Consider the following 23880-nt stretch of genomic DNA (forward strand, 5'->3'; position numbering starts at 1 on the left):
AGCCAAAAAGAAAAAAAAAAAAACAAACAAAATTGGAATCTCTGCCCAGAGATTCCATCAAGGACTTGGAATAAAGTTTTACTCACAATTCAATCACGTGTGTGTCCTTGAGGAAGGGACTCCACTTCTTTTGTCTTGATTCTTCAAATGCACAGTAGAGTGGGATGGGAACCATGATTCTCCACATTTTTGAGTCATGTCAAGTTAAGTCAAGTTCAGTCACTCAGTCGTGTCCAACTCTTTGCGACCCCGTGGACTGCAGCACACCAGGCCTCCCCGTCCATCAACAACTCCTGGAGTTTACTCAGACTCATGTCCACTGAATCAGTGATGCCATCCAACCATCTCATCCTCTGTCATCCCCTTCTCTCCCGCCCTCAATCCTTCCCAGCATCAGGGTCTTTTCAAATGAGTCAGCTCTTCACATCAGGTGGCCAGAGTATTGGAGTTTCAGCTTCAACATCTGTCCTTCCAATGAACACTCAGGACTGATCTCCTTTAGGATGAACTGGTTGGATCTTGACACTGTACACAGATGAAATGAAGTCCAATGGCAGAAATCATGCTGAATTTTTTAGATGTAGATTTAAAAAATTAGGCAAGTCAGGAAAGACCTTCCATAACATCTGACCCATCCTAACTTTCCACGTTGAGAAAAATAAGACTGAAAGTGTTTGTGGGATGGGGTCCCTCATGGTTGCCCAATGAGGAAGGAGTCACAGATCCTCCAATAATGATCCACTTTTCCCAGGTAAATAAACTTTCTCACAAACTGTTTTCCATAATAATTTCACATTCTGTGGACTTTCTGAAATTTGGATCCAGAGAATGCACTGTTCATAGCAAACACCCTCTTCCAACAACACAAGAGGAGACTCTACATGTGGACATCACCAGATGGTTGACACCAAAATCAGATTGATTATATTCTTTGCAGCCAAAGATGGATAAGCTCTATACATTCAACAAAAACAAGACCAGAAGCTGACTGTGGCTCAGATTATGAAGTCCTTATTGCCAAATTCAGACTGAAATTGAAGAAAGTGGAAAAAAACACTACACCATTCAGGAATGACCTAAATCAAATCCCTATGACTATACAGTGTAAGTGAGAAATAGATTTAAGGGACTAGATCTGATAGACAGAGTGCCTGATGAACTATGGACAGAGGTTCATGACATTGTCCAGGAGACAGGAATCAAGACCATCCCCAAGGAAAAGAAATGCAAAAAAGCAAAATGGCTGTTTGAGGAGGTCTTACAAACAGCTGTGAAAAGAAGGGAAGCGAAAAGCAAAGGAGAAATGGAAAGATATATCCATTTGAATGCAGAGTTCCAAAGAATAGCAAGGAGAGATAAGAAAGCCTTCCTCAGCGATCGATGCAAAGAAATAAAGGAGAACAATAGAATGGGAAGACTAGCGATCTCTTCAAGGAAATTAGAGATACCAAGGGAATATTTCACACAACGATGGGCTCGATAAAGGACAGAAATGGTAGGGAACTAACAGAAGCAGAAGATATTAAGAAGAGGTGGCAAGAATACACAGAAGAACTGTACAAAAAAAATTTTCACGACCCAGATAATCCGATTGTGTGATCACTCACCTGGAGCCAGATGTCCTGGAATGTGAAGTCAAGCGGGCCTTAGGAAGCATCACTACAAACAAAGCTAGTGAAGGTGATGAAATTCCAGTTGAACTCTTTCGAATCCTGAAAGATGATGCTGTGAAAGTGCTGCACTCAATATGCCAGCAAATTTGGAAAACTCAGCAGTGGCCACAGGACTGGAAAAGGTCAGTCTTCATTCCAATCCCAAAGAAAGGCAATGCCAAAGAATGCTCAAACTACCGCACAATTGCACTCATCTCACACGCTAGTAAAGTGATGCCTAAAATTCTCCAAGCCAGGCTTCAGCAGTACATGAACCGTAAACTCCCAGATGTTCAAGCTGGTTTTAGAAAAGGCAGAGGAACCAGAGATCAAATTGCCAACATCCGCTGGATCATGGAAAAAGCAAGAGAGTTCCTGAAAAACATCTATTTCTGCTTCATTGACTATGCCAAAGCCTTTGACTGTGTGGATCACAACAAACTGTGGAAAATTCTGAAAGAGATGGGAATACTGGACCACCTGACCTGCCTCTTGAGAAACCTGTATGCAGGTCAGGAAGCAACAGAACTGTACATGGAACAACAGATTGGTTCCAAATAGAAAAAGGAGTACGTCAAGGCTGTATATTGTCACCCTGCTTATTTAACTTATATGCAGAATACATCATGAGAAATGCTGGGCTGTAAGAAGCACAAGCTGGAATTAAGATTGCTGGGAGAAATATCAATCACCTCAGATATGCAGATGACACCAACCTTATGGCAGAAAGTGAAGAAGAACTAAAGAGCCTCTTGATGAAAGTGAAAGAGAAGAGTGAAAAAGTTGGCTTAAAACTCAACATTCAGAAAAATAAGATCATGGCATCTGTTCCCTCACTTCATGGGAAATAGATGGGGAAACAGTGGAAACAGTGGCTGACTTTATTTTTGGGAGCTCCAAAATCACTGCAGCCATGAAATTAAAAGACACTCCTTGGAAGGAAAGTTATGACCAACCTAGACAGCATATTAAAAAGCAGAGACATTACTTTGTCAACAAAGGTCCGTTTAGTCAAGCTATGGTTTTTCCTGTGGTCATGTATGGATGTGAGAGTTGGACTGTGAAGAGGGCTGATCGCCAAAGAATTGATGCTTTTGAACTGTGGTGTTAGAGAAGACTCTTGAGAGTCCCTTGGACTGCAAGGAGATCCAACCAGTCCATCCTAAAGGAGCTCAGTCCTGAGTGTTCATTGAAAGGACTGATGTTGAAGCTGAAACTCCAATACTTTGGCCACCTTATGTGAAGAGCTGACTCATTTGAAAATACCCTGAATGATGCTGAGAAAGATTGAGGGCAGGAGAAGGGGACGGCAGAGGATGAGATGGTTGTATGGCATCGTCGACTCAGTGGACATGGGTTTGGGTGGACTCCGGGAGTTGGTGATGGACAGGGAGGTCTGACGTGCTGCGGTTCATGGGGTTGCAAAGAGTCGGACACGAGTGAGCGACTGAGCTGAGCTGATCCATCTCTAGACTAGATAGTCTTTCTATTATTTTTTGACGAGACTGCTGATTTAGACTTTTCATCTTCTTAGGTATCCCTCTTAGGTTTGAGAGGTAGTGGCAGTCATGGGTTAAGTAAAATGTCAAAGAGTAAGGAAAATATAAATTTAATATAATTAAACAAAAACTAAAATGTATACACTTCTGTAAGATAGTATTTTACAAACAATTTTTATCAAGAATAGTATTAATTTTTAACCATCGAGAGATGCTTATAAATGGGTAAATAATACCATTATTTAATGCTCAATTTTCTCCAGTTCCTCTGTTCTTTTGTAATAATAGTGATTATTACTAATGATGATGATAAATGCTATCCCACTGAACATGTATATCTAAGCATTGTGTTAAACATTTTACATACCGTAACTCATATTTGCAAGGATTCTGTAAGTACTATTGTCACTGTTTTAAAGATGAGAATAGAGACTCAAAGCAGTTGGACACGTATAGATGTATTTTTAAAAGAGTTTCTATTGCAGTTTGGCTTCTGTTAGTAATTAAAGCTCTAAAGAAGCACATCATTGAACTAAAATTTGCTGTTGTCAAGTGAAAAGATATTGTATGTCATTTGAGATTATGTTTGGCTTTAGTTAGTAGTAAACTCAACTTGGAGTGAATTAACCAAATAGATACTGTATGAGCCTAGCATGCCTGAATAAACCCCAGAAACTTCATGGGAATGCGAACCCTACCCGCCCCCCCCAAATCAGTATATTTGTTATATTCAAGGAGAAAATGGTCAGAAAACTTGAATCTGGGATTTCCTATTCATTTAGGATTTTACATTTGGAAGCTTATCAGATCAGACTGAATTCTTGCAAATATACCTTCCTGAGATAACAGTTTTCACCTCCATCCTTTTACTTTGCCACTGCTTTGCTGGTGCTTTTGAGGAATCACTTATGGGTCATCTTCTGAGGGAAATCATCTAGAACCCTATTTAGGCTCTGATCTATTTTCTCAAATGCAATTTTATAATCACCTCAGTACAGAAAACATGTCAAGGTGGAGCTGTGTTTCCGTAGATGGATAGATGTGGAGTTGCTTAGCTGCATCCACTCAGATTTCCTTTCCCTCTTCCTCCAGTCCTGAATATCTTAGCAGAACCCAGGGCTTCTTGGGAAAAGTTGGAAAACCTTTAGGATAAATGTTTTCTTTTGCTTTTAAAAATTACATTGTTTTCTCCCTGATTTCTTCTGCCAAACATTGTGTGTTAATTCACCATTCAGCACTTATAGTAGCAGACCATTTATTTACTCTCTCAGTGAATATAGTATTTCCAAGAATCCCTCTCTGAGGCAACCAGCCCAATTCCCCAAATGTAGTTATAGCTTGTTACTATTCCATATGCTCTTCATTCCAGAACTAGTTCAACTGCACATTAATGAGAATCAACTCTGTTCACCTTGAATCCTTGAATTAAGAGATTGTATAAATCCTAGCTGAAGTCAAAGCTGACTGAACTTTTTTTCCTAGAGTGTGACTTTTCATATAATAAACTTATTTAATGGACACATATAACAGGAACTTATTTGGGAGTGTGGCAGGCAAATTTTGTGGGGAAAAAAAATCAATTTCCCTCTTTCAATATTTCTTTTAACAAGGTTGAAAAATCATATATCTTAACACAGAATGTTCCTAAGCCCTGTGATTAACATGCAAGGCTGTTTCTTAACGGCTCTCTCTCTCACTTTTAAAATGACATTGAGAGCTTAGAGGCCCTTGTACTTAATTTTTAAACCCACTTTCATTATGTCTGACACAAAACTGAACATCTTTGCCATAATTACTGTATAACAGTTATTTTTCGCAAAGTTGTAATTTTCCTAAAATTTGCTGGACTGCCTCAATTATGTAAATTGAATCCTGAGACTTTAATGAGTATATTTGCATAAACACACTAGACTTTTACAGGGAAATATAAGAGCGGAGGGAACACCTCCAAATGAGACCAGGAAAATGTGATTCACTACTGGTAGTTGCAGTCTCTTATGGACATTTGGTTGGAGGTTGGGTCCTCTCTCTGCATTCTGCAACTAAAGAAGATCTAACGCAAAGCATCTCAGACTAGAATCCTGCAAAGGTAGAAGGAAGATCCAAGAGGTAAGAGTTCCAGATGACCTTGAAGCTGTGAAGAAAGCTGATCGCCGAAGAATTGATGCTTTTGAACTGTGGTGCTGGAGAAGACTCTTGAGAGTCCCTTATACCGCAAGGAGATCCAACCAGTCGATTCTAAAGGAGATCAGTCCTGCGTGTTCATTGGAAGGACTGATGCTAAAGCTGAAACTCCAATACTTTGGCCACCTCATGCGACGAGTTGACTCACTGGAAAAGACTCTGATGCTGGGAAAGGTTGGGGGCGGGAGGAGAAGGGGACGACAGAGAATGAGATGGCTGGATGGCATCACCGACTCTGTGGACATGAGTTTGAGTGAACTCCGGGAGTTGGTGATGGACAGGAAGGCCTGGCGTGCTGTGGTTCATGGGGTCGAGGAGAGTCGGACACGACTGAGCGACTGAACTGAACTGAAATCTGCATCTTCTGTCTTTATTTTCTCTTGATGCCGTGTCCTTTCTCTCCCCACAAGATGCCTTGTTCTGTTTATCTACTGATGTGTACCAAACTGCCCTAAAATTTAGTAGTTTTGACAATAACATTATCTCTCCTGTTTCTGTGGGTTGAATAGACTAAGCTGGACTGTTCTTGCAAATCACCTCTTGTGGGGTCACGGTCAGAGGAGAGCTAGGGCAGGAATCAAGTGCAGACTGATAGGGCTGGACAACCAAGATAGCTTCTGCACTCACATTTCAGGCTCCTCAGTGCCCCTCTACAGCACCCGTGTCTCCAGAAGACTAGCCTGGACTTCCTTCATGGTGCCTCAGAGGGGAACGTGGGAGGCTGCCAGATCTTTCAAAGCATGGTCCTGCAGTCCAGGGCTTCCCAGGTAGTGCTAGTGGTAAAGAAGCTGCCTGCTAATGCAGGAGACGTGAGAGTTGCAGATTCAATCCCTGGGTCAGGAAGATCCCCTGGAGGAGGGCATGACAGCCTACTCCAGTATTCTTGCCTGGAGAGTCTCCATGGACAGAGAAGTCTGGAGGGCTATAGTCCATAAGGTTACAAAGAGCTGGACACGATTGAGCAACTGAACTGAACCGAATTTGCCACCGCTTTCACTGGGTTTGGTCTCTGATGGGTTTTGCTTCCTTCTTTCCTCCCTCCCCTCCTGCGTCTTTCCCTCCCCTCTTTCCCTTCTTCCTTGCCCCTTCCTTCCCTTCCTTCCTTCTTCTCCATTCTTATTTTCTTTTCCTCTTTGCTTGAGACCAAATTCATTAAGTTGCCTTACTTTGCTACTTGTATTTTATATAATCCTTTTAGAGGAAGTTTTCAAAAATTGAACTCCTCCCACCTTATTACACATATCTCTTTCCTAACTATACTCACTTTTCATTAACTGGATTCTCCTCCATTCTACAAACTCTTATCTCATCTTCCTGCTTCACTGTTTCCCTGTGAGCAAGGTCTGCTTCAGTTCAATTCAGTTGCCCAGTCCTGTCCGACTCTTTGCAACCCCATGGAATACAGCACGTTAGGCTTCCCTGTCCATCACCAGCTCCCAGAGCTTACTCAAACTCATGTGCATCGAGTCGGTGATGCCATCCAACCATCTAACCCTCTGCTGTCCCCTTCTTCTCCTGCCCTCAATCTTTCCCAGCATCAGGGTCTTTTCAAATGAATCAGTTCTTCGCATCAGGTGGCCAAAGTATTGGAGTTTCAGCTTTAGCATCAGTCCTTCCAATGAATGTTGATTACTGATCTCCTTTAGGATGGACTGGTTGGATCTACTTGCAGTCCAAGGGACTCTCAAGAGTCTTCTCCAACACCACAGTTCAGAAGCATCAATTCTTCGGCGCTCAGCTTTCTCTATAGTCCAACTCTCACATCCATACATGACTACTGGAAAAACCATAGCTTTGACTAGATGGACCTTTGTTGACAAAGTAATGTCTCTGCTTTTTAATATGCTGCCTAGGTTGGTCATAACTTTTCTTCCCATGAGCAAGAGTCTTTTAATTTTATGGCTGTAGTCACCATCTGCAGTGATTTTGCAGCCCCCAAAAGTAAAGTCTGTCACTATTTCCATTGTTTCCCATCTATTTCCCATGAAGTGATGGGACCAGATGCCATGATCTTAGTTTTCTAGATGTTGAGTTTTAAGCAAACTTTTTCACTCTCCTCTTTCACTTTCATCAAGACACTCTTTAGTTCTTCTTAGCTTTCCACCATAAGGGTGATGTCATCTGCATATCTGAGGTTATTGATATTTTCCTGCAATCTTGATTTCAGCTTGCGCTTCATCCAGCCCAGCATATCTCATGATGTACTCTGCATATAAGTTAAATAAGCAAGGTGACAATATATAGCCTTGACGTACTCCTTTCCTGATTTGACCCAATCTGTTGTTCCATGTCCAGTTCTAACTGTTGCTTCCTGACCTGCATACAGATTTCTTAGGAGGCAGGTCAGGTGGTCTGGTATTCCCGTCTTTTTAAGAATTTTCCACAATTTGTTGTGATTTGCACAAAGGCTTTGGAGTAGTGTCTACTTATCTCCACTCCAGTACAGTGACTTTTCTCCTTTTTTCCAGGTATAATCGTATGTTTCAAAACGGTGTTTTTTACTGAAGCACTCATGATATATGGATTATACTATACCAACTAAACAGATGAATGTCCATTCAATCATATTAACAATAGCACCTTCAGTTAACACTTGTTGAGGGCTTGTATGTGTTACAGTTGTTGCAATTTATGTGGTCTCATTTAAATCTTTAAAATCATCTTATGAGGTAGATGTTATTAAACCCATTTTGCAGATTAGAAAAAATGAAGCATGAAGTAAAAAATTAGCATATTTCAATATGTTCAGTTCAGTTCAGTTCAGTCCCTCAGTCATGTCCGACTCTTTGCGACTCCATGAATCACAGCACACAAGGCCTCCCTGTCCATCACCAACTCCCGGAGTTCACTCAAACTCATGTCCATAGAGTCGGTGATGCCATCCAGCCATCTCATTCTCTGTCATCCCCGTCTCCTCCCACCTCCAATCCCTCCCAGCATCAGAGTCTTTTCCAGTGAGTCAGCTCGTCGCATGAGGTGGCCAAAGTACTGGAGTTTCAGCTTTAGCATCAGTCCTTCCAATGAACACCCAGGATTGATCTCCCTTAGAATGGACTGGTTGGATCTCCTTGCAGTTAGATAATGACAAATGATTTTCATGATGGTTGTATCAGTTTGTAGTCCCACCAGGTATGTGAGAACACCCCAGCTGGCCTCACATTCTTCACAGCATTGGTATTGTTAGACTGCTTAATTTTTGTCCATATAGAGAGTATAAAATTGCGTTTTTTTGTGGTTTTGATTTGTGTTTTCTCAGTTGCTAATGAACTTACACACGTTTCATCCTGTTTATTGGCCTTGCTTATTTTCTCATCCAGAAAATAATTGTTTATATCTTTTGCTTGTTTTCTCATTAAAATTTTTTTCTTGACTTGGAGTTTTTTAGGTATTCATGATACTAATCTTTAACATATACATGGTAGTTTTTAGATATCTGGCAAATATTTTAGAATGTGACTTGTCTTTTCACTCTCCTTTTGGTGTTTCCTGATGAATGGAGGTTCTATATCTATGTGTGTATGTACACATTTCATCTGAAGATAATTCAGATTTGTTTCTTTGTTTCTGATCTTTTCATCTTGTATTTCTTCAATTTTTCTAATTGCACTGGCTAATATCTTTATTACAAGAGTAGCTATTAGTAGAAGATGTAATACTGGATATCCTTGTCTTACAATAATAGAGAATGCTTTATTACATTTTACCACTATGTATGTTGATTTTGTAGAACTACTTTCTAGCTCCTTAAGAAGTTTTTTCTTTAAGAATGAACAGATTTTAAATTTTTATCTAGTAATTTTTCAATAAGTGTATTTAGGAGGTTACATGAGTTTCCCCATCAATTGTTTACTGTGGTAAAGCACCTGAAAGTATTCCCAGTATTGTATGAACTCTACATTTTGGGGATAAAATCATGTTGTCATAATGTTTTATGTTTTTCTTACATCAATATGTTTAGCCTGCTAATATTTTAAGATTTTCACATCCACATTTATGAGTGAGATTGACTTAAATTTTTAATTTTTCCTAATGCTGGGAGAAATATCAATAACTTCAGATACGCAGATGATACCACCCTTATGGCAGAAAGTGAAGAACTCAAAAGCCTCTTGATGAAAGTGAAAGAGGAGAGTGAAAAAGTTGGCTTGAAGCTCAACATTCAGAAAACAAAGATCATGGCATCTGGTCCCATCACTTCATGGGAAATAGATGGGGAAACAGTGGAAACAGTGTCAGACTTTATTTTTTGGGGCTCCAAAATCACTTCAGATGCTGATTGCAGCCATGAAATTAAAAGATGCTTCCTCCTTGGAAGGAAGGTTATGACCAACCTGGCTAGTGTATTAAAAAGCAGAGACATTACTTTGCCAACCAAGGTCCGTCTAGTCAAGGCTATGGTTTTTTCCCTTGGTCATGTATGGATGCCAGAGTTGGACTGTGAAGAAAGCTGATCGCTGAAGAATTGATGCTTTTGAACTGTGGTGCTGGGGTAGACTCTTGAGGGTCCCTTGGACTGCAAGGAGATCCAACCAGTCCATTCTAAAGGAGATCAATCCTGGGTGTTCATTGGAAGGACTGATGCTAAAGCTGAAACTCCAATACTTTGGCCACCTCATGTGAAGAGTTGACTAACTGGAAAAGACTCTGATGCTGGGAGGGATTGGGGGTGGGAGGAGACTGGGATGACAGAGAATGAGATGGTTGGATGGCATCACCGACTTGATGGACATGAGTTTGAGTGAACTCCAGCAGTTGGTGATGGACAGGGAGGCCTGATGTGCTGTGATTCATGGGGTCGCAAAGAGTCAGACACAACTGAGCGACTGAACTGAACTGAACTGAACTGAGCATGACTGTCCAAAGATATACATTTCCCTTAAACTTGCCACATTATTTGCTTTTTAAAATTTATAAGGTATTTTTGTTATCATTCAGTTCTATGTATTGTTTCCTTACTAATTTTTGAAAAATCTATGAGCTACTTGTAGGTGTACTTAAAAAATAATACAAGTATATAATTCTTCAACTATTCTTTTTTTTTTGTTTTAGATTTTTTTTTCAGTAAAAGGAGATAAATGTTCAAAAAACCACACAAACATATATCTAGCTTAATCCAGTACTATAAGGCAAACGCAGTTGAAATCAAAATCCAGTTCAATTCAGTGTACCTTGTCAGTCACTCCAGAAGTCCCTTCATGTGTCCTGTCCCAATCATAAACTTTTTATCCTTCCAAAATATTCTAAGAATTCATTATCCTAACACTTAAAGTAGCTATTTCCTTTCATTTAACCAATCAAAATTTCATTTCTATGCCCTAATCTTGCCCATTATTTTTATTTAATATACATTTTAATTCTGAATGTAAATCTTCCTCTTCTTCCTTTTCTTTTCTCCCATTTTATCTGTTTTGGAACAAGACTCATTTATCACAGTCAGTTCAGTTCAGTCGCTCAGTCGGGTCCGACTCTTAGCGACCCCATGAACCACAGCATGCCAGGCCTCCCTGTCCATCACCAACTCCCGGGGTTCACTCAAACTCATGTCCACAGAGTCCGTGATGCCATCCAGCCATCTCGTTCTCTGTCGTCCCCGTCTCCTCCCGCCCCCAACCTAGTCAAGATTGTGCTAATCCTTCCTCCTGTTGCAGTGTGCCAGTTGCACGTTCACGTTGCTCTATTTCCTGAACATAGGATAAAACTGTGACCAAGTAATTTTTTTTAAACTTATTTACAGCTATATTGTGTGTGTGCTTGGTTGCTCAGTCCTGTTCAACTCTTTGCTACCCCCTGGACTGTAGACTGCCAGGCTCCTCTGCTCATGGGATTTTCCAGGTAAGAATACTAAAGAGGGTAGCCATTCCCTTCTCCAGGCAATCTTCCTGAGGCAGGGACTGAACCCATATCTCCTGCATTGCAGGCAGATTCTTTATTGTCTGAGCCACCAGGGAAGCCCCTTCATTATTCTATATATTGCTAATTCTGCTTTTAAATGAAATAAACAGTGAAGTGTCATAACATTTTTATTTTTCTTGGTTCTTAGTTGGTATAGTTCGGAGAAGGCAATGGCAAGCCACTCCAGTATTATTGCCTAGAAAATCCCATGGATGGAGGAGCCTGGTAGGCTGCAGTCCGTGGGGTCGCTAAGGGTTGGACACGACTGAGCGACTTCACTTTCACTTTTCACTTTCCACTTTCACACATTGGAGAAGGAAATGGCAACCCACTCCAGTGTTCTTGCCTGGAGAATCCCAGGGACGGGGGAGCCTGGTGGGCTTCCGTCTATGGGGTCACACAGAGTCGGACACGACTGAAGTGACTTAGCTTAGCAGTAGCAGTTGGTATAGTTGGTGGTTGATGAATATTAAAGTTCTTTTATGTAAAAAGTACATCCCTAATAAAAGTGGGAAAAAGACTGAGACCTTTGAATCCTCACATTTTTAGGTAGTAAAGAACTTGTGCAATGTCTCCCAGATGGCTTTAGAGCTCCCAAACAGATCTTGTGATTTCCCCTTGGAAAAATATTTCTGTCTACAGTTAAAAAGCTGACATTGAACAGAATTTTCCTCTAGGGACTATATAAACTTCACATGGCCAAGTTTTGTATTCCTGCACTTAAAGAACTTAAAGAATAAGCATGAACATCTTTTCTCTTTCCCACAACAAAAGATATCTTTGAGATAATGATTCACCTTGAATCTCATAAATCTATTAAAAGAAGACCCAGTGGATCTTCAACTACTTATAACCTTTATAAACCACACACATGCATCTCTAATTTTATGGCCAATGGTAGTGAATGTTTTTAATAACAAAATAGACAAATAGTAGTAGTTTTAACTCAGAGCATCCCTCTATCCCACATTGGGAGGGAATGATCTACTCTTTCTAACTCTGTTTAATGTCTGGTGAAATTTTTTTTTTATAATAATGCTGGAGTTAGCTGAAGTTTTAAGAAAGTAGGAGTTCAGAGAATCTTTTGATCACCTGGTTCAGCCTCTTCAATTTAGGTAATTGAACTGGCATCTTCAAGTTTAGGGCGTCATTTTTTCTTTCCTCTAATGGATTTTTGAAAGGACAGTAAATGAATGGAAACATACTAAGCACTTGAGACAACTTTTAAATCATTCTGGTTACAGTTCTGCTTAGGAACAATTTAGACGTGGGAAATCAGGTGATAAAGAGTTTAACGACAGAAATCAGTTTTATATTGATGTCTGATGAGACCCTGGAACATTTAATTCCTCTTGGTTCCGGAATTTGTTCGTGAGTTAGTCAGTATCCATAAAGCTGAAGACTATTGGGATTTAGAAACAGACTTTTTATATTTTTTGGTCTCTTCTTAAACTTTTCAGAAAAACTAGCAAGCTGGACTATGATTTCTGTTTTCTTATATGTTTGTTTTTGTACAGTTTTACCTTTCAGGGCATCAGACTTCTAGAAGAAGTTCAATCAATAGCATTTGTGATAGATTAACAATGGATGCACATTATTTTACTTTGCCTTCTACTGAAAGATGGCATTTCTCCTCTTGAATCTGGGATTGCCTTAGAGATTTGGTTGATCATAAAATGCTGTAGAGGAAAATTCTGAGCCTTCTCAGGCTGGTTGATAAGAATTCATGCAGCTTCCATCTGGGCCTCTTTGAATACTTGCTTTTGAAACTGATCATGCTGTGAGGAAGCCCAACCAGCCCCAGGGAGAGGCCCCCGGCCAATAGCCCCAGATGAACTCCCAGCTGACACCCCCAGCAACTTTACAGCCATGTTGGAATTGTATCCTCCAAGCCACTTAGGCTGCTGATGCTTCATGGGATCGTGATGAGCCTATTCTGCCAAACTCTGCCCAAATTGTAAATTTACGAGCCAAAAATATGATTGTTTTTATTTTAAGCTATCAAATTCTAGACGATTTGTTATACAGCAATAGATTACAAAGTAGCATGTTATTTCCCGGACTGATTTCTCACTCAATAGGAAATAGACAAAGGAGTCAAGAGAATGGAAACCCAGCTATTTTCTCAGTTTCAATAGTGGTCAGTTTGGAAGATTTGTCTTAGTTTGAGCTAAAGTTAGTTTGCTGAGACCTACCCTGCATTTCTGAACTTGCGCACCTGACGCAAAATTGAATTTTGGGGAGACAGACCATTATCTCCCTCCAGTCCAGGTGGAGAGGAGAAAGAGACTAAGCCCTCCATTCTTAAGCCATTTAATAGACCAGATTCACTCATTAGGGAAACATAGACCAATGACCCACCACCAATGAGTCACTTCACAAGCCTTCTCCCTGGAGAAGAGTCTGGAAGTATTTGGCAGCAAACTGGACAGTAACCTTTGACGCTGGAACTCTGGCAATGTGGTCAGGGCTGAAGTCATCCATGGGAGAGTCATTGTGACATCTGAATAGGTGTAGCCCTGAGAGATCAGCTGGGCATTTTGGTTTGCTGTGAGCCTGGTTCAGTGACAGTGTGATAGCTCACCATGAAAAAGAGAGATGGTTGTATAGCAATGATTGACAGAGCTTTCAGGTTGGCCAATGGTTGTCAGGTCAGAGAGGGCAAGGAAGCTCACAACATTTGCCATAGCCTTGCCTAAGTATCTTTGATCATAAACAGCTTCCCAGTGGCCACAAAGCTCAACCCATGTTTCAGCATTAGCATCTGAAGCTCCATTACTTTGGCCACCTATGCAAAGAACTGACTCTTTGGAAAAGACCCTAAGGCTGGGAAGATTGAAGGTAGGAGGAGAAGGGGACAACAGAGGATGAGATGGTTGGATGGCATCACTGACTCAATGGACATGAGTTTGAGTAAGCTCCAGGAGTTGGTGATGGACAGGGAAGCCTGGCGTGCTGCAGTCCATGGGTCACAGAGAGTCAGTCATGACTGGGCGACTGAACTGAACTACTGAATCATGCAGTAAGCTTATAAAAGTCCAAGTAGAGTAAGAAAACAAAAAACTCCAAGTAGGTATTTAAGAGATTTGACATTATCTCAGAGAAATGGAAGATCTTAGGAATTCAATAGAGGTAAACAATGCAGGAAAATAATAAGGTCAATAGAAATATCAAGATAAATAAGAGGCATGACTATGAACAGGCTCTGGGAGTTGGTGATGGACAGGGAAGCCTGGGGTCTCAAAGAGTCGGACACGACTGAGTGGCTGAACTGAACGGAGGATGCCCCAGCTTGCAACTATAACTTGCTCACAGAAAGAACATGAAGATATCAGCATGCACATAGACAAGATGGTGGAGTAGCTGTGCCTATTTTAGGATGAGCCTATGAAATGGGATAGGACCACCAACCCCTCAACTGGACCTGCGCTTGTCTGCTCCTAACTTTGTGAAGGTCGGGAGGCCTGTAGCCTAGTTATGCTTGTGCAGAACAGTGATTCCCCGGCACTTGTTCCCCATCACCTTTCCCCATGCCGCCCACACCTCCCTGATGCACCCTGAAAATGCTAGACCTCTTCATTCCTGATCCCGTAAGACCAGAGCCCGTGGACTTCAGGAGACCAACTTGAGGTTTGTGCCTGCGTCTTCACTTTTTTTCACATGCACTTCAGCTCTGGAGCTCCTGCAGAAAAAGGCAGTTTCTTTCTTTTTATTTTTGGTTCTTCATTTTAAGTATTTTGGGGTTTGTGACCTTAAGGATAGAGAATTGATTTCTTAAGCCACAGAAGTTCTAGCAAGTGGCAGTTCCCACCTCAATGATTGTGGTGGTTCCTGGGAATGGCTGGCTTCTGCTGTGTCTGGATCCCTAACTTCAAACTCATTGCAAAACCTTTTGAATGAAGCTTTTAGAGGAAGAGATTGTGACCCCCTCTAGACTGAAACCTTGGAGGATAAACATCCAGAAGACTGGTTCCGTCCTTGCTGGACTGGACCTTATGAGATATAGACGGGAAATGGAAGCCATGCTGCACAAAAACCTGGAACAAGGTCACCCAAACTTGCACTGTTCTAGATCCTGATGCTGACTTCTCTTGGGGCAGGTGAACGAAAACAGATCTCAAGTTGCTTCTCAGAAACTGTGAGAAATAAGGTGAGTGGGCTTGCTGCAGTGGTGGCTTTTGGTGAAGTCAAACTCTTTAGAAGGCAATTGCAGTAACTTTCTAAGTTATAGGAGTGAGCTTTTCTTTTGTTAGGACTTTGTTTCTAACCCTCTAGGCTTGCAGGGACAACTTGGTGACTAGGTTTTTCCTACTTTGACAGAAGTAAGTGTATCTCTAGCGATGGACCTATAGTCCAAAGTCACTTCCTGAACTTGATCATGCTCACCCCTTGGTTGTGCTGGCCAGTTTTTCAACCATCCCTAACTTCGCAACCTTAAGATGTAACCTATCAATTAGGCTGATAACCTGTCCTCTGTCTTCTCTCAACTGAGCTGGAACTTTGTTCTCTCTGATATTGAATCTTCATATTTAAAACAAACAAAGAAAACAACTCTGGCATCTATCTCTGTCAAGGTTCTACTTGGTTAGGATATTGAAGAAACCATAATTTTCTCAGCCTATGTCTCTTCTACGGAGAAGGCAATGGCAAGCCACTCCAGTACTCTTGCCTGGAAAATCCCATGGATGGAGGAGCCTGGTAGGCTGCAGTCCGTGGGGTAGCTAAGGGTCGGACACGACTAAGCGACTTCACTTTCACTTTCACACATTGGAGAAGGAAATGGCAACCCACTCCAGTGTTCTAGCTTGGAGAATCCTAGGGACGGAGGAGCCTGGTAGGCTTCCATCTATGGGGTCACACAGATTCGGACACGATTGAAGTGACTTTAGCAGCAGCAGCAGCATGTCTCTTCTAAGTTTTTCAGCCAAATGGATAATGATTGAGATATGAAAACACATAAAAAGCTGAGACACCAAAAATACATTCTTGACTGTGTCCTTGATAAAACTGCTAAAAATTCAAACTGTTAACCATGTCTGGCATTCTTTGGGCCCCAAGGGTATATCTTTGGGATTTGTTACCAATCTTGGGTCTATGAGCACCTTGACAGCTGGCTCAAAGGCAGTATTTATTTGTTGAGATCAAAGTGTGAATTTGAAACCAGAAATAAGAAAATACTCTCAAACAAATGCTAGCTAGTTTCATTCTTTCAAGCCCTTGTTGGTTCTATACCCCTTATCAGCAGAAAGTAGCCAGGGCCATCCTCACTCCCTCTCCCTCCAGATTGAGGAATAATCAAAAGATGGGTGGGGTGGAACCCTGAAGCCACGGGGTTAAACCCATTCCACCTGCCATCACTAATCAAGGTTGTGAAGACTTGCATGTTCTCCCAGCAGCACGGAGCCTAAACAATACGTAATTTTCTTGAGTTGTGCTTTAGGAACTTGGAGCTTCAGCTGTGTCTAGTTTGGGCTGAGCCAATGAAAACGTGATAGGATCACTGACCCCTCAACTGGGAGAAGGCAGCCATGGGTAAACACAGAGCCGGGGCACAGACTAGGGGACCATTCCAGACTGCTTATTATAGAGATGATGACTCTCCTAGCGAAGCTTTGCTTGGACCACACAAACACTTTAGGAATAAAAGCCACTAATCTTCCAGTCAATCAGGCATCCCAGCAGCTCAGGAGATTAGGCATCCCATTTACAAGCCTGGACATTTGTAAACACTAGTATCCCTGGATATCTAATCAAGAATTGAAAGCAAATTGGTTTAGACTTGCTGTTGTCACTCTTGCGTGGACAAGAAATGGAAGTTACCCTGGGAATTGGGTGAGGGGGAAAGCAGTGAGTGAATGCCCTTCTTGCATATAATAAGTGGGCATTGTTTCTAGAGAAACTGAGTCATAAAATATTCTGAATAAAGTTTTGTGACAGTGCTGGGTTAGAATAAAAATCCAAGTCCCTATCACTGTGCCATCAATAAAAACAGCGAGGAAGAAGTAACAAATTAATAAACAGCACTTTAATTTACACCTTGAACAAATGCACATATTTCAACATATTATGGGTATATTACACCAGGGCATGCTGCTGCTGCTGCTAAGTCGCTTCAGTTTTGTCCGACTCTGTGCAACCCCATGGATGGCAGCCCACCAGGCTCTCCCATCCCTGGGATTCCCCAGGCAAGCACACTTGAGTGGGTTGCCATTTCCTTCTCCAGTGCTTGAAAGTGAAAAGTGAAAGTGAAGTCGCTCAGTCATGTCTGACTCTTTGCGACCCCATGAACTGCAGCCTACCAGGCTCCTCTGTCCATGGGATTTTCCAGGCAAGAGTACTGAAGGAATACCATTAAAAATGAAATATAATCTAGATTTCACAGGTATTGTGAATTCTGTGAGCCTTACCTTGTGCAGCAGAGGGCTAGTGGACTTGTTTTTCATTTATTCAAAGGCATTTGCTGCATTCTTAAAATGGATCAGACCTCAGACTAAGTGCTCTCTTGTAGGTATAAGTGACTGAGACATAATACATGACTTAGGATACTAAAATTTCATCTTTAAAATTGAAGATAATTCAGGAATTTGCTAGCTATTTTTCTTGTACGCATAATTACAACAATAACAGAATCATTATGAAGGATTAATTGCTGGGTCTCATGTTTTCGCCTTTCTAATAGTACCCTCGATTTTGATATTTCAAAGGAGTCAAATTATTTCCAGGAAATACATCCTTCAGAAATCCCTGAGAATCCCAAAGTGTCTTACATTTGTAACCTGTATGTGCTTTTAATGCCAACAGAAGTTTATGCATTCAAAGAGTTCCCCAATATATTGGAGAGCACAGTTGTCCTGTGTATATATTCAGAGCAATTTCTACCCCTAATAGCTAACATCTATTGAATGCTTACAGTGGACCAGGCCCTATTATATATACTTTCTTGAAATGTATGCATTTTGGTCTCACAAAGCCCTATGAAGTAGTTACAGCTATTATATTTTAAAGCACAGGAAGGTGAGGTAACTTGGCTAAATTGTGTATCTTTTATAAGAGGCTGAATCATGTCAAGCCCAGACATTGTGGGAGCTGCATCTGACTTTCTAACCGGTGTATTCTACAGCTGGTGACTTGATGCTTGCTGTGAAAATTGATGCTGCTGCCTTTTTTCTATTGAATTGTTAATCAATAGTCTGCTGATGGTGGTCCACCATCTACTTGGTTTCTGTTCTCATTTGGCTTGCCCAACTCCGGGTTGCTCACGGCTTCAGGTAACACTGCTGCGACATCCTCTTTGCCAGAGGAAAACCCTGTTTTCCCTCTTGGATCCAGCATTTACAGTGGTGTCTCATAGCAGAATGACTTGGTTCCCAGGGATTCAGTAATTTCACTGATGTATTGCATCACAGGGCAAAGGGAGTTGGGGAGGGGTAGCAGGGAGCATTGCCCAAGAGAAGTTGATAAGCATGGTCCAGATTTGAACCAGAAGCCCAGTCCTTCACCCTAACATTCAAGCCTTGTTGCTGAATGTGGTTAATTAATTCAAACAGACTTCTTAATTACTCATAATGATTTTTGCTCAGGAGCTCACATCTTGGTCTATTCCCCAGTTGTAGATTTATTTTAAGGTCTTTTTTTGGCCTGCCGTGACGCTATGAGACCACTTTTAAATCAGAGATTTAGCTAGCTCTAGAAGTGTTTGTAGGTATCTTGTGATACAGAAGATCTTTGGGGGAGCATTGTACAATTTCATATAATTGACTGTTCAAGGCAGGCCATAAAATAAATGATATATGGTTGCTAAGGAAACCAATGACCAAATATTAAAAAGCACATTTGTGAAACAGCAATGTATGTGCCTTTTCATGAAGACATTAAATATTAATATCTGGGAACAGGTCTGAGTATCCTAATTTCAAAATCATTATGAACATACATGATGTTTCAAAATATACAGCACCTGTGGAAGAATGTGCAAACATCTGACTTTCATGAGCACAGCCTCAGGGGCCACTAATACAACTGTGGCCTCTTGTCTCCATTTGTATTTGAAAAAAATGCTCAGTCTCACTTGTTACTGAAAAGAAAATAAGAAATGAGAAAAGCTTTCCATTGAAGTTTGACATATTCTGAATTTTATCATGTCCCTTTTTAGGTGACAGTCTGTACCAAAGTCTCATCTGTCATCTCCTTGCTGGAGAATAGAAATAGTCCTTCTGCGGCTTGGCAGGATAGAATAGATTGTGGTCAGACAGAGGTAGACTTTGGAAGAAGATTCTTTGAGTCCTATTAGAAAGGACAATCAACAGAATTTTAAGTTTTAGTTCGAGCTTCAGTTCTGCCACTAGCCATCTGTGTTACTTTGGGCAATGAAGTTTGCCTCTCTGGGTCTTCAATCTCATGGAAAAAATAAGGAATTTGAACCAGATGATCTCTCAGGAACTATTCTGATTTCATATTCTATTATTCTGGGAATCGTTTTTTCCCATTTAGTTCCTCATCACCCATATTTATTCTGTTTATGATAATAAGCAAAAACAGGAAAATGTCATATTCTTTGCCAAACTATTTCCTCAAGATATCCTTCACTTCAGAATTTCCTTTTCCTTCTGGAATAAGAACATTTCACCTGAAATATGTATTCCTTTCATTGAATAAAAATATCTATCAGCTAAAGGAGATTTTGCACAAACAAGAGAAAATCAAACTTTGATGTAAACTAAGTTATTTCCTTGGCTAACTGATTTTTTCAACTCTTTCATTGGTTACATTTTTATTTGAATTTCAAGAGATTGTTTTCTCATAGCCTGACTTTTCCTTTGAAAAATTCTACAGTGAGACCATAACTAATAATTCTTTAAAAAGAATAAAATGGAAATGTACTAAACAAAATTAGCTTGCTGCTTTCCTTCTTTTTATGAAAAGGCTGAGGAAATATTTCTGGGTGATACTGAAGCAACAGATGGTCCAAGTTGAAGTATTTCAAGCCATAGAAATATTGGAGGATTTTAACCAGCTTTCCAGGTAGTGCTAGTGTTAAAGAATCCACCTGTCCATGCAGGAGACAGAGGAAATGTGAGTTTGATCCCTGGGTCAGGAAGATTCCCTGGAGGAGGAAATGGCAACCCACTCCGGTATTCTTGCCTGGAAAATCCCTTGGACAGAGGAGCCTGCCTGGTTACAGTCCATGGGGTCACAAAGAGTCAGATAAGACTGAACACAACCATCTTAAACTCAGATATTAGTCAGTCAGGTGGGTTCTTGGGCTGTCTCTTGTCTAAGTGCGGCTCTTTATGAACATAAAAAATAAGTTAAAATGGTGAGTATAAATGAAAAAGTTTAGCTCAATGCTTAACACAGGATGAGAGAAACCGGACACCCCATGAGATTTTTTGCTTCTTCATTGTGTAAGCCTCAAGGAATTTTGTTTTTCTTGGGTCCCTCTTGAATATACCATTTTAGTCCTACCAATTATTATCCAAAGATAATCTTAATCATGATCCAAAATAAGTCCCCATCAGGAAAAGTTGCCTTTAGTCTCATTACACTTTCTCTAGAGGCAGGTGATTGCTTCAAAAAGCATGCAGAGTCCACAGGAAACACTTTTCAGATTCATTCATGCAAACTTGCAGTCTTTTCCTCCTTGAAGCAGCTGTCTTCTTCATAGCCCTCACCTTCTACATTCTTTTGGGTCCTATAGGAAGTCAACTGAAAGGTAAATCCAGCTCACTAAGTACTTGTATATACTAGGAACACGATCATTGAAAAGATAACTTCAAGGTTCTGATCCAGGACTTATGGTTTCTGGTCTTGCAGGCATGTAAAGAGCTTGGGGAGTTTCCCTCTGTTCTAACAGGTAAGAAGCTGAATGAACTGAAAACTTAACTCTTCTTAGATCTTGCAGAGATGTGCCAGGACAAGTCATTGCTCCCTAAAATTAGAAAGACAAAGAAGTAACACAGAGAATTATAACTTACCAGATAAGAAACCTGAGAGCAGAAACTTCTTGAGGGACTAGTGTGGGGTAGGAAAACTTAAATTGTAGTTGACAAATTGCTGGAGGCTCAGTATGGAGAAGTTTGAGAGTTAAACTTCTCAAGGGAGATGGTCAGAGGAGAGTCTCCACACTTTTGGTGGTTTTATGGCTAGGAGTTCTACTGGTATTTCATAGTGAATATTGGAAGCAAAGTCCCTGATGAGTCTGGTAGGGGGAGAGGAAAAGGAACTGTTTTGAAATATGCCAGAGAATTCTGCTTTTCTTAACAAAGTTTTCCCTCAAGAGAAACAGTTTTACAAGAAACTTAACCTATTAGGATTCTATCAGAGCCTAACTGATCTGGGGGAAGAAATTTCCCTTCCTTCTTTGTCACCCTGTTGTACCTAACTAGGGGAGGTGACTTCACATTCCCAGGGTTCAAAAACAAGCCTAATTGTAGGACTATAGAATGTTTTTCCTTCTCCCCACCCTGCCCCAATACATTGCTGCTGCCATATCACTAAAGCTTTATTTACTGAAGGTTTTTTGTTTATTTGTTTTTTAGCCCATTCTGTCATGTTCTGCTTTCAACAAAAAAATTATGAGACATACTACAAAGGTGACAAATGCAGCTTGAAGAGAGAGAGAAAGCATCAGAACCAGACTCAGATATGGCAGGGATGCTGGAATTATCAGACTGGGAATTTAAAACAATGATGGTTAATATGCTAAGGGCTCTAATGGAATAAGTAGACCATATGCAAGAACAGACAGATAATTCATGTAGAGAGCTGGAAATTCTAAGAATAAAAAATGCTACAGATCAAAAGCATTGAAATACAAATGAAAATGCATTTGATGGACTCGTAGTAGACTGATCATGGCTTAGAAAAGAATCTCGATGTTTAAAGATATGTCAGTAGAAACATGTAAACTTTTTAGTTGCATTTTAGCAAAGAGAAAAGTGACTCAAAAAAATAGAATATCCAAGCACTGTGAGACAACTACAAAAATTATAGCATATATAATGGAAATGCCAGAAGAAAAAAACATTTGAAGTAATAATGACTGAAAAATTTCCCAAATTGATGTCAGACACCAAGCCACAGATTCAGGATTCTCAGAGAACACAAAGCCTGATAAATGCCAAATAAAAACAGCAAAAATCAACCCCCAACAAATTATACCCAGGCATACCATATTCAGGTGCAGAAAATCAAAAGATTTTGAAAGAAGCTAGGGTTGGGGAAGGGGAAGCACTTTACAGAGAAGTGTGAGCTAAGGAAATTATAGCTGTTTTAAGCGAGTAAGCTATGGTCTGGTTTGTTACATAGCGTTACTATGGCAGTGACTATCTGGTATTTTACCAATGTATCCTTGTAGAACATACTGATCTCACAAATATAAATTTCTTCTTTTAATTAGAGTTAACATTAAGATTTATCTCATACAGTTATTGTGAGATTTTGTGACTGGATATGTGTAAATGGCACAAAGAAGGAGCTTTACATGAGCTGCTGCTGCTGTTGCTAAGTCACTTCAGTCGTGTCCGACTCTGTGTGACCCCATTGACGGAAGCCCACCAGGCTCCCCCATCCGTGGGATTCTCCAGGCAAGAACACTGGAGTGGGTTGCCATTTCCTTCTCCAATGTGTGAAAGTGAAAAGTGAAAGTGAAGTTGCTCAGTCGTGTCCGACCCTTAGCGACCCCACGGACTGCAGCCTACCAGGCTCCTCCAACCATGGGATTTTCTAGGCAAGAGTACTGGAGTGGCTTGCCATGAGCTAGTTGTTACTATTTTCTTTCCCAGTATTAATGATCCATTCTCAACAAGGCTTCCATGATGGGTCTTTTGGTCCTCTTGATTGATGTCTTGGGTTTTAGCTTCCTTTTGTGGAACAAATATATCCCAAACTTTTCATTACCAGAACACGGTGCAGGAAACAGTCAAGAACTCTGCTTTGTTGTTTCCCAACTTTGTGAACTTGGGTAACTTTCTCTAGGCCTCAGTTTCTTCACTTGTAAAGCAAGGCTAGTAATCGTACCTTCTTCTTTCACTTGTTAATGAAGATTATTGAATGATGCTTCTAAAGTGCTTGAAGCCAGGCTGACCTATAGTAAGTACTCAGAGTACTTGGACGTTATCATCACCATCATTATTATTGAGATTTTAACATCTCCTTGAGATTAGTCGAATCCCAGACTTGCAACATGCGACATTCTGTTAGAGTTTCTGCATTAAGCAGAAAAGCATTCAGCGTAGTCCATAGGTCAGTGGCCATTCACTAGGGTTCAGCCATCTGGCAGGAAGCTGGCAGATGCTCTGAGTCTTTCCACACTGTCACAGGGAGCCACTGGTCCAGAAATAACACACTATAAAGATTCTGAAGGGAGCCAGGAAATGAGAAGAGGGAACGACCCACAGCTCTAAGCAAATGACATTGGCGAATGTAGATGTGGATTTGGGTTTAGGATCTGAATAAAGAACTGAAAGCCAAAAAATACAGTTACTAAAGGAACTAGACTGGTTGCAGGGAGCTGGACCAAGGTTTCCGCTAAGCCAAAGGGTATGAACCTTTAAGATGGGCTGAAACATTGTCTGAAAAATCTTCTGATATATCTTAGGCCACACATTATACTTGGTAGTATAATATGTAAGAAAGGGATTTTGTGTGGTGTT

This window comes from Moschus berezovskii, chromosome 14 (genome assembly GCF_049115385.1).
Source record: "Moschus berezovskii isolate FMDL1 chromosome 14, NW_MosBer_1.0, whole genome shotgun sequence".
In the NCBI taxonomy this organism is placed as follows: domain Eukaryota; kingdom Metazoa; phylum Chordata; class Mammalia; order Artiodactyla; family Moschidae; genus Moschus; species Moschus berezovskii.